Below are 12,001 nucleotides of genomic sequence, written 5' to 3' on the forward strand. Positions count from 1 at the left end.
GTTCATCATCCATCATAAAGAAAGTAATTTGGCATTAAACCCATCTCTTTTGAGTGTAAAAGTCTTCATAAATCTGATGCAAACTTTCTGTTTCTTCAAAGGATTTATGATAATTATAAGTTAAGGATAAACTGTGTTTGTGCTATTAATAGCAATTTCTCTACTGGATGTAAGTTCTATAATATCTTATTTATTATTTTACCTAGAAAGGTGAAATGCATGGACAGTAGGGAGCCAATAAGTAATATGTAATGAATTAATCAATGAAATTTTTATAGTGTTGCACTAATTTTTAATTAATTTATGTATATTTTTATTACATTATTTTTCATTCTTAGCCCTATTTTTAGTCATATTCTTGTCTTTTATCTTCATTATTTTCATTGTACTAGTTAGGATATTCAATGATTTATAGAGTTTTTTTTATTCAATTTCATTTGTGTTACATATGAGCTCTTTAGTGTAATATTTTACCTTTTTAAATAAAAGTTTGCACGTATAATAGATGATAAATATTAAAAATAGAATCCTTACTAAGTGGTAATAGTGTAGAATAAACCTCCTACTCAACCTTCACCAAAGTCTCCGAGTTCTTCCAGATGTAATCACTACAGTCTGTAAGATTCTGCAATTAATAATCTTTGCAAATATAAGCACATTTCATATATGTCTTTGTGTTTATATCTGCATATAAATTTTGCATTTTACTACTCAGCCTCCTGAATATCTTTCCACATCAGTCTATATAGATTGAAATCATTCTCAGTTTCCTCATATTGCTTAATGCTCCTTTATCGAGATACACTAAAATTAATTTATCCAGTCCTCTTCATGTTTCCCCCAATCTTTTTCTATGACAAATTATTCTGCATTGAAGTCTTTATGAAATTGTGTAAGTATGAGTTCATAGAAATGGAATTGCTGAGTCAATTGGTATGTGTATTTAAATTGTTGATGTTCGCAGTTATTGCCAAAATGCCATCCATGAGCTTGTACTAAACTATACTACTGCCCTCAGTCTGTAAAATGCTGTTTGACCACATTCTCAACAATCAGTGCTTGATAAACATTTATGGTATTTGACAATCTGATTAAAGAAATTATGTTTCAATTATATGGCTTAATTTGTAGTTAATAAATACAGGTGAATTTGAGCATCTATTCACGTTTGAAATGATTTGTATTTCTTTTTTGTGAATTGCCTATTAATGAATTTTACCTGTTTTACTTGATTGCTGATCTTTTCCATACTGATTTTTATGATTTAATTATATACTAAGAAAATTAACCTTTTTACCATTGTGTGTGTAATTATTATTTTTCCAGCTCATGATTTATTTTCCATGTTTTTATACTGTGAAGAATATTTTTGGCCATATAGAAATAGATTTATATTTACATAATCAAATCTTTCAATATATTCTTTGGCCTTTCTGTCTTTTAGAAAGACTTTATTTCAGTATTATCAAAATATTCTTCAATTTTTTCAATATTTAATTTTCTTCATTTTTGTAGTTTCATATTTTATGTTTAAATTTTTGATCTATCTTCACTTTATTTTGATGTAAGGAGTTAATTAAGATTAAATTTTAATTGTTTTTCTAGATGGCTATTTTCATAGATGCATAATTAATTTTCCCCACTGCTTTGATTTCCCCACTTTGTATTCTAAAATAGGGCACATGTTTGGTTCGAATTCAGGGCTCTATTATCTTCCATTGCTCTCTTTAATCCTGTGCTATTTAACACAGGATGCAATTGAATTTGATTTATAGTACACTTTGACATCTGAGAAGCTTAGCATTCTTTCATTACTATTCCTTATCAGAACTGTGTCTATTCTTGCATATTAATGTTTTAAAATTGAATTTCAATATGTTAGTCTAGTGTAAACTAAGTTTAGTTAGTATTTTCAATAAGATTTGATTTAGAAAGAGTTTATATCTTTAAAGAATTGAGAATTCTTATCCACAAACTGAGTGAATCTTTTCACTTAGCAAGTTTCCTTTTATGTTCATATGGATCTACTATGGTTCTTTGCAAATTTAGTATTTTTAAGTTTGTTTCTTATTGTGCTGTTATAATTAGGACCTTACCTTCTATTATATTTTCTGAATATCTATTTCAATGTAGGAAATCTGTTTTTTTAAATTTTTCAGTAAGATATAATCTTCACATTGCATCATTTATCCTCTTGTAGTCTAACTTATGCAAGTTTTGACAAATACGGACAGTTTGTGTAAGCACCATCACAATCACTATACAGAATGTTTCATCACCAAGAATACTTCCTCATGTATCTTAGTAGTCATCTTCTCCCTTCCTCTCCAAATCCTGGCAAAAACTGATCCATTCCTCTCCTAATAGTTTTGTCTTTTCCAAAGTGTTATATAAATTGAATCATACAATATATAGTCTTTTTGTCTCCCACATTTATTGAGATATAATTGACAAGTTAAAATTGTATATATTTAAGATATACAAATGTGATGATTTGAGAGAGATATATATATATATACACACACACACACAGTGAAATGATTACCACAATCAAGCTAATTAACATATCCATTATCTCATCTTATTACCATTTCTTTTGATAAGACCACTTAAAATCTACTCTCCTAGCAAATTTCAAGGATACAATATGGTGTTATTAACTATAGTCCCCATGCTGTATATTAGACTCCCAGGAATTATTTATCTTATAACTGGAACTTTGTACCCTTTTGAGAAATATCTCCCACTCCCCCACACCAAGTCTCTAGTAATCAACATTTTATTCCCTGCTTCTATGAGTATGACTTTTTTAGATTTCACATATAAGTGAGATCATACATATTTTTCTTTCTGTATCTAACTTATTTCCCTTAAGGTCCTCTAGGTTAATCCATGTCCCCAAAGGCAGAATTTCTTTCATTTTTATGGCTGCATAATATTTCATTGTTTATAGGTGTCCCATTTCTTGGGCAAAGAAATGGGGCACATATAAATCTAATGAACACTTAGGTTGTTTTCATATCTTGGATATTGTGAACAATGTTTCAGTGAATGTGGGAGTGCAGATATCTCTTTGAGATACTGATATCATTTCCTTTGGATATATAGCCAGAAATGGGATTGCTGGATCACGTGGTAGTTCTATTTCTAATTATTTTAGGCACTGTTTTCCGTAGTGGTTACACCAATTTATGTTACCACCAACAGTGTACAACAGTTCCAACATTTCTATATCCTTGCCAACATTTCTCTGTTTCAAGGGCATTAATTTCAATTATGAAGACTCTGCCCTCATGATCTAATCATCTCCCAAAGGCTTCTCCTCCTAATTCCATCAGTGGACATTAGGATTACAACATATGAATGTTGGGGGACACAAACATTCAAACCACAGTAAGTGTTCAATTTTACTCTTTTGCATATGGATATCTAGTTTTCCCAACAGAATGAAGAGATTTTCCTTTCCCCCTAGTGCGTTCTTTGTCCCCTTTTCAATGATCAGTTGACTGTATATGCATGAGTTTATTTCCGAGCTTTCTGTTCTGTTCCATTGGGCTATGTATCTCTTTTTATGCTGGTACCATACTCTTTTGGTTACTATAGTTTTGTATTATATTTTTAAATTAGAAGGTCTGATGTCTCCAGCTTTGTTCTTCTTTCTCAAGATTGCTTTGGCTATTTTGGATTTATTGTCCATAAATTTTATGACTTTTTTTTACCATTTCTGTGAAAAATGACACTGGGATTTTGATAGGGATTGCACTGAATCTGTTTATTGGTTTGGATAGTATGGACATTTTAACAATATATATTCTTTCAATATGTGAACACAGGATATCTTTAATTTATTGGAATCTTTGATTCTTTCATCAGTGTTATATAATTTTCAGTGTACAAATCTTTCACCTCCTTGGTTAAATTTATTCCTAAATAACTTATTGTTTTTCTACTATTGTAAATGAGATTATTTTTTAATTTTGTTTTTGGATAGTTCACTATTAGTATAAATAATATACTAATTTGTTTATTTGTTGAATTCATTAGTTTTTTTATTAGTTATAACAGTTTTTGATGGAGTCTTTAGGGTTTTCTATATATAAGATCACATCCAGTATGTAGTATATTAAATCTGGCTTCTTTCTCTTAGTATAAGCATGTGAGATTCATGCATATCATTGTGTTCATCAATAGTTCATTTTTATTGCTGAGTAGTATTCTCTTTTATAGAAGTATCATTTTTCAGTTAAGACATCTCTTGATTTTTTTCCAGATATTTCAATTTATAAACAAAACTATTATAAATATTCATGAATAGATCTTTGTGGGAACATAAGTTCTCATTACACTTGGATAAATACCTGGGAGTGGAAGAGCTGGGTTTTATGGCAAGTGTATGTTTGATATTATAAAACACTTTCAAACTGTTTTCCGAAGTATAGCATATGGTTTTCCTACTAGCAATAAATGATGTTTTTAGGTTTTCTCCACCTTTTTCAGAACTTGGTATTGTCAAGGTTTTTATTTTAGCCATTCTATTAAGCCAGTAGTGATATCTTGTTGTAATTTTAATTTGCATTTCCTGAATGGCTAATGATGTTGATCATTTTCATGAGCTGTTTTTTGCTATTTATATATCTTCCTTGGTGAAATTTCTGTTCAATTCTTTTGACTATTTTATACTGAGTTGTTTATTATTACTGAAAGTTGAGTGTACTTTATATATTCTGAAAACGAGTCCTTTATCAGATATGTGATTTGCAAATATTTTCTCCCAGTCTGTGGCTTGTCTTTCCATTTTCTTTAAAATACCCTCTGAAGAGCAGAATTTCTCAGTCTTAATAGAATCCAATTTACCATTTTTTTTCTTGTATTGATCATGCTTTTTTTTGTTATGTGTAAGACATTTTTGCCTAACTCAGGGTCATAAAGATTTTCTCTGATGTTCCTTTTTAGAAGTTTTATATCTTTAGGTTTAACATTTAGCTCTATGAGCCATTTTGGGTTAACTTTTGTTTATGGCTTGAGATATTGATCAAAGTTCACTTTTTTGCAAATAGATATCCAATTATTGCAGCACCATTTATTGAAAAGATGACAATTTCTACAATGAATTACCTCTAGTACTTGTCATAAGTCATCAAATGTGTGGGTCTATTTCTAGACTATCTATTCTATTTCATTGATCTACATGTGTAACCTTTTTATAATACTATATATTAAGTTCAGAAAGCAGTAGTGTGAGTCCTTCAACCTTGTTCTTTTCAAAATTATTTTGGCTATTCTAGTTATTTTGCCTTCCCATATACATTTTTGAATCAGCTTGTGAATTTTGACAAAAAAATTATAGTGGGATTTTGTTTAGAATTGCATTGAAACTATAGCTTATATAGGAGATATGAATTTTTAATAATAATGTCTCCCAATTCATGACTACAGTATATGTCTCCATGTATTTCATTTTTGTTTCATTAGTATTTTGTAGTTGCATCACACTATAGCACATATTTATAAAGGATTCACAATTTTTGTTATTAATTTAAATGGTACATTTAAAAATTAAAATTTCAAGTTGTTCTTTGTTAGTGTATAGATATATGATTAATTTTTGACGATGTATCCTATGACATTACCAAACTCACTTATTAGTTCTAGCAGCTGTTTTTGTATTCTTTGAGATTTTCTAGGTATGTGACTATTTTGTCTGTGAATAAGGACATTTTGATTCCATTCTTTCCAATACAATACATTTTATTTCTTTTTCTTGCCTTATTGCTTCAGTTAAGACCTACATCTGGTGTTGAACATGAGTGGTGAGGGAGGCCATCTTTTCCTTGGTCATGATCTTAGGCTGAAAGCATTTGGGTTGTCGTCATTAACTATGATGTTAGCTATAGGGTTTAGGAGATGCCTGGTATCATATTAGGGGGTTATCTTCTATGCTTAATCTGCCAAGTGTTTTTATCTTAACTAGAAGTTGAATTTTGTCTCAGTATTTTTTGCATCTATTGAGATGATCATATGATTTTAATTTCTTAGTCTGTTGATATGTTGAATTACATACATTGATTTTCACATATTGAATCAGCCTTGCATTCCCAGGATAAATCTCACTTGATCATCATGTATAATTTTGATTTGCTAGAATTTTGTAGAATATTTTTGCACCTATATTCATGAAAGAATCTGCACTTTTAAGCTGTTTATTTAGTTTTGGTGTCAAGGTAACTCTGTCCTCGTAAACGGATTTGGGAAGTTTTTCATACTCTTCTGTATTTTGGAAGACTTTCTATAGAATTGATATTATTTCTTCCTTAAGTATTAGTAGAATTCCTGAATGAAGTTATCTACCTTTGCATTTTACTTTGTTGAAAGGATTTTTTTCTATAAATTCAAGTTATTTCATAGCAAAAGGGATATTCATGTTATCTCTTTCTTTTTGAGTGGGCTTTTGCAGCTTGTCTGCTACAAAGAATCTTCTCTTTAAGTTGTCACATTTATGAGCATAGAGCTGTCTGTCGTATTTCCTTATTATCCTTTTAATATCTGTAGGTTTCTATTATGTTCTCTTTTTCATTCTGATGTTTATAACTTGTGTGTTTTCTCTTTTTCATTCTGATATTTGTAACTTGTGTGTTTTCTCTTTTTATTTCTGGATTAGTCTGGCTAGAAGTTTATCAATTTTATTGATTTTTTTAACAAATTGTTTCTTCATATCATTTGTTTTTCTCTGTCCTTTTTCTGTTTTTAATTTCATTGATTTGTGCTCTTTATTATTTCTTTCCTGTTGCTTGCTTGGATTTAATTTGTTCTTTTTTCTTTTATTTTTTAGGTAGGTACTTAGATAATTGATGTGAGATGTTTCTTCTTTTCTAATTATACATTTAATATTAATTTACATCTAAGGACTGTGTAATGGTCCTTTATATATAAAGACTGTTTTAGCTGTAACCCATGAATTTTTAAAGGCTTTTTAAAAAAAAATAGTTAATTAATCTAAAATATTTTTGAATTTCAGTTTTGATTTTTTCTTTGGTCCTGGGTTATTTATAAGTTTGTGTTTAATTTCCAAATATTTGATGATTTTTCCTAAATATTTACTGTTATTGATTTCTAGTTTAATTTCGTTAATATCTAAGAGTATATTATGTATGATTTGAATCGTTTTGCATTTGTTATTGTATTTTTTATGGCCCAGAACATAGTTTATCTTGGTGAATATTCCATGTTCACTTGAAAAAAATGTATGTTCTACTGGTCACTTAATTTCCAAATATTTGGGAGATTTTATGGATTTTTTTCATTATTGATTTTGAATTTATTTTCTTTTTTGCTAAGGAATATGGTATGTATGATCAAAATTCTTAAGAATTTATCATTTCTTAGTCCCAATATGGTTTATTTTGGTGAATGGCGAATATTGTATATGCACTTGGAGAAAATGTATATTCTGTTGTTTTTGTCATTAAGGTCAGGTTGGTTAATAGTGCTATTCAGTGTCATCTATCTCCTTACTGATTATCTGTCTACATTTATATTGACTAATGGGAGAAATGAGTTGAATTCATCAATTAAAATTGTGGGTTTACGTTGATTTTATTTCTATTATTTTCTGCTGCATGAATTTTGAATTTCTCTTGTTAGAGGAACACACATTTAATATTGTTATGTGTTCTTGGTGAATTAACTCCTTTTTCATTATGTTATAGTTCTGTTTATTCCTGGTAATATTTATTTTTCTGAAGTCAGCTTTATCAGCATATTTACTCCACCTCACTTTTGATCAGTGTTTACATAGTATATGGTTGTGTATTCCTTTACTTTGGCATATCTATCTCTTTCCATTTCAACTGATTTTTTGTAGACAGTAAGCATATTGGGTCTCGTTTTCTATCCAATCTGACAATCTTTGCCTTTTACTTGTGTTTAGACCATTTTTTCTTCTTCTTCTTTTTTTTTTTTTTGAGGAAGATTAGCCCTGATACAACTGCTGCCAATCCTCCTCTTTTTGCTGAGGAAGACTGGTCCTGAGCTAGCATCCATGCCCGTCTTCCTCTACTTTATGTGTTGGACGCCTACCACAGCATGGCTTGCCAGGCGGTGCCATGTCCTCACCCAGGATCGGAACCCGCAAACCCCAGGCCACTGATGAAGAATGTGCCGGCCCCTAGACCATTTTTATTTAATGAAATTGTTGATTTCATTGTCTCAAAGTGGTGTCTTTACTGTTGGTTGTTTTAACATTGTGCGACCAAGATCCAGTCATTGTATTTGTTTGGTATTCTCTCAGGTGACTTTTATTTTCTAATATCCACTCTCTCATTTTAATCTATTTTAGTGATTTAAGCTATCTATTTTTCAATCCCAAAATGGTCCATTTAATGGTCATTTTAAAGCTATAGATTTGTTAGAGAGACCAGGTCACTTTTCTTATAGACTATTCAAAAGTTTAAAATTGTTTGAGTTCAAATTCAAGTATTGTTTAAGTCATTCCTTCCTTTTTGGTACTTACTATGAGCTAATGGTAGCTAGAACTAAAGGCTCGAAGGGATTCAAGTTCAACTTTTTTAGCAAGAATTCTTCATTGCTGGGGTGAGTACTTCCTATTACATCATAGTAGAAGGTATATGTTGATGCTAAGTTTGAAGTGCAGGTTCTGGTTGTGTCAGTCTTTTTGCTTCATTTTAAAGTTTTCCATTAACCTTAACCCAATAGTTTCAGTATCCACTGGTTATATTGCTTATATCTATTATGTCATTAGGGGTTTTAAAATGGTGATATTGTAATTCTAATATTTCTTCTATTAACTGGATTTCTTATTTAAAAAAGGAGTTTCCCTCACTTTTCACACCCTTCCCTGAAAGAAAGTTCATACAAGAAAGACAAGATGAATCTTTTTTTTTTTAAAGATTGGCACCTGAGCTGACATCTGTTGCCAATCTTCTTCTTTTTTTTCCCTTCTTCTCCCCAAAGCCTCCAGCCAGTACATAGTTATATATTCTAGTTGTAGGTCCTTCTGGCTCTGCCTTGTGGGATGCAGCCTCAGCATGGCTTGATGAGCAGTGCTTGGTCTGCACCCAGTGCCCAGGATCTGAATTGGTGAAATCCTGGGCCACAGTGTGAACTTAACCACTCGGCCATGAGGCCAGCCCCAAGATGCATTCTTAATTATTTCACTTTATTTAACAAACTTCACAGTAATAATTTGGTGCCCTAGTAATTCCAGTTGTGACCAATGAGTTTAGTATCTCATCTATTGGCTATAGTTTAATTCATTGCACTTCTTACTCTTTTTACTGGACACTTGATTCACCTTAGTTTAGTGAGAAGCCTTTCAAATGTGTCCTCTGTCTTTTTGGTATGGCTACGTTAGTGTCTGAGAGCTTCTTTGTTTTCTTATACTACTAAATATCCAAGCCTCATCTTTCACATTTCTGCACTGTGACTGGAATGAACCATTTTTCTGAAGAGCCCTGATTCCTTATGCTGATGAATCATTTTTAGAGATTATAACCTGAGTATCGGTTTTCATATTGCTCCTCCATTTTATTAGTTCTAGGCATTTTCAGTGAGTAAGACTAGAAATAAATATTATTGGAGAGAATATAAAATGACTCTTCTTATTGATATTTTTAATTCACAGTTTTTATTAACTTATTTGATATCCAATATGACAAATCTTAGTTCATTAATCTATTTCAATTTTACCTATTTATTTTATCCTACAGTATACCTATTTTAAAGTAACAATGCTGCTACTACTAAAATATAACTGCTACTCATTGCAGTTTAAGATTTCTTTGCAGTTTTTTTGTCTGTAGAATATACGATCATATTTTTTGTTTGACCTATTTTCACGAAATATAGATACATTTTTAACCATTCAATAATCATTGTACTTGGAAGGTTAATTAAGTCCAAGATGGGGAAATAGGAACCAGATTTACCCTCCTGCTTAAAACAAGCAAACAAAACAGAAAAGAATGTATGAAATAATAGTTTTCAGGATGCTAGATGTCAGAAACAATTGACAGTAATAACTGAGAAATGGGAAGTGAAGAAGCTGAGCCCTAGAATTGTCCCAGTTTATTGCCTTTAAAAAGTTTCCATGTCATGGTGCAGAGAGGGATACCTGAGAAGACCGTGGTAGACTCCTTGAGTTGAGAAGATGCAGCTAAGAGTGTGAAGAGATCAAGGCACCGAGGCAGACCAAGGCAGCTAGAATTCTGAGGGTAGAATACCAAAGAGAACAGAGCTGGAGAGAGAGAGTGACAGAGAGAGTATAGTGGAGAACTGCAGAGGCTCTCCCTCAGTTATTCATCAGCGTACAGCTCAGTGCATGCATTTGAGGAAACTACTTGAGGCTGGGGGCAGATTTATTTAGATGGATTAGAGAGAAGAGTGCCTGGGCTTTGAATTCAGTACTTGACTATTTAGGGAGATCTTGCTTCAGTAGTGGGACATAATTAGCCCTAGACTGAGCACTACTCCAGACCTGCCTAATAAACCATAACAGCAAGCATTAAAAAAAAAAAATACAGAAAGAAGACATCCAAAACAATCAAACTACATATTGTATTCAGAATTTTGAGTGTATATTAATGTGAGATATTGATCTGATTATTTTCTTGTGATGCCCTTGTTTCATTCTGGTATCAGGGTTATGCTGAGCGTATAAAATGAGTTAAGAAGTATTTTAATTTCTCTTGTCCCTGAAAATGTCTAAGTAAGGTTGGTACTATTTCTTGATTAACTGTTATATAGAGTTCATTAGTGAAACTATATGGGAATGGAATTCTGTTTGGGGAGGGGAAGAATTTTAAAGAATTAATTTAGGTAACAAGCATAAAATTGTTCCAGCTTTTAAATATTTTACTGTATATGTTTAGAAAGTTGTGTTTTTCAAAGCAGTGGTCCATTTTCTCATAGTTGACAAGTATACTGTCACAAATTCATTTATAATATCCTTTTGTTATCTTTTTGAGATCTGTAGAATCTTCAGTGATGACACTCTCTTTATTCTTGATTCTGATAATTTGTTTTTTCTCTTATCTTTCCTTAATCCGTTTTGCTACGCACTTATCCATTTTATTAATTTTTCAAAGAATCAATTCCTAGGCTTATATATTTCATCTATTTTTCAATTAATTTCCATTTCATTGATTTCTGTCTTCTATTTACTATTTCCATTCTACAGTGTTCTCTGGGTTTATTTTATTTTTCCTTTTCCAGCTTCTTGAGATGGAAACAGTTCATTTCTTACATTTATTGTTTTCTAATACTTGCACTTAAGGCTATAAATTTCTCTCTAAGCACTCCTTTAGCTGCATCTAGTAAACATATATATAATCTTTCATATATATTTCACCCATATCTTTCATATCTGCTCTATATGCATATGGTATATCATTAACTTTCTGCTGAACAATTATTTTTAAAAATGATCTTATTTAATTTATACTGTGTTGCTTAATTTATAAATAATTGGGAAATGTTATATTTTTCTTATCAATTTCTAATTGAATTACATTATTCTAAGATATATATTCTGTATTATTTAACTCTGTTGGAATGCATCACAACTTTTTTGTGGCCTAGGGTATTGTCTATTTTGGTGAAAGTTCTTGGGTGCTTTGAGATAAATGGAATAGTCCCACAACTGTGTTCTGTTTCCTCACTCCCATACTAACACAGATTCTACCAACTTGCCTGTCTGAAACTATGTGAAAAACTTTATCTTCATTTGAAATAAGTTTTAAATGACTTGTTCTGAAATCCATGTTCATCATCATCTGGAAGTCAGTTCAGATGTCATCTGCGAAGATACAGTTTAAGCTGAAACAAGTTTGCCGGTTTTGAAGGTTATGATTAAACAAGAGAGTTTTTAGGTATTCCACTTCTGCCCAGACTGTACTTTTCCCTTTTGGTGGTTTGACCTCAAGTTGTTCTTTTTATGATTTGCCCCCCATCAGAAGACATTGTTCTGAAAGTCCTCTTCTACGTG

The sequence above is a fragment of the Equus asinus genome, chromosome 17 (genome assembly GCF_041296235.1).
Source record: "Equus asinus isolate D_3611 breed Donkey chromosome 17, EquAss-T2T_v2, whole genome shotgun sequence".
NCBI classification, from domain to species: Eukaryota; Metazoa; Chordata; class Mammalia; order Perissodactyla; family Equidae; genus Equus; species Equus asinus.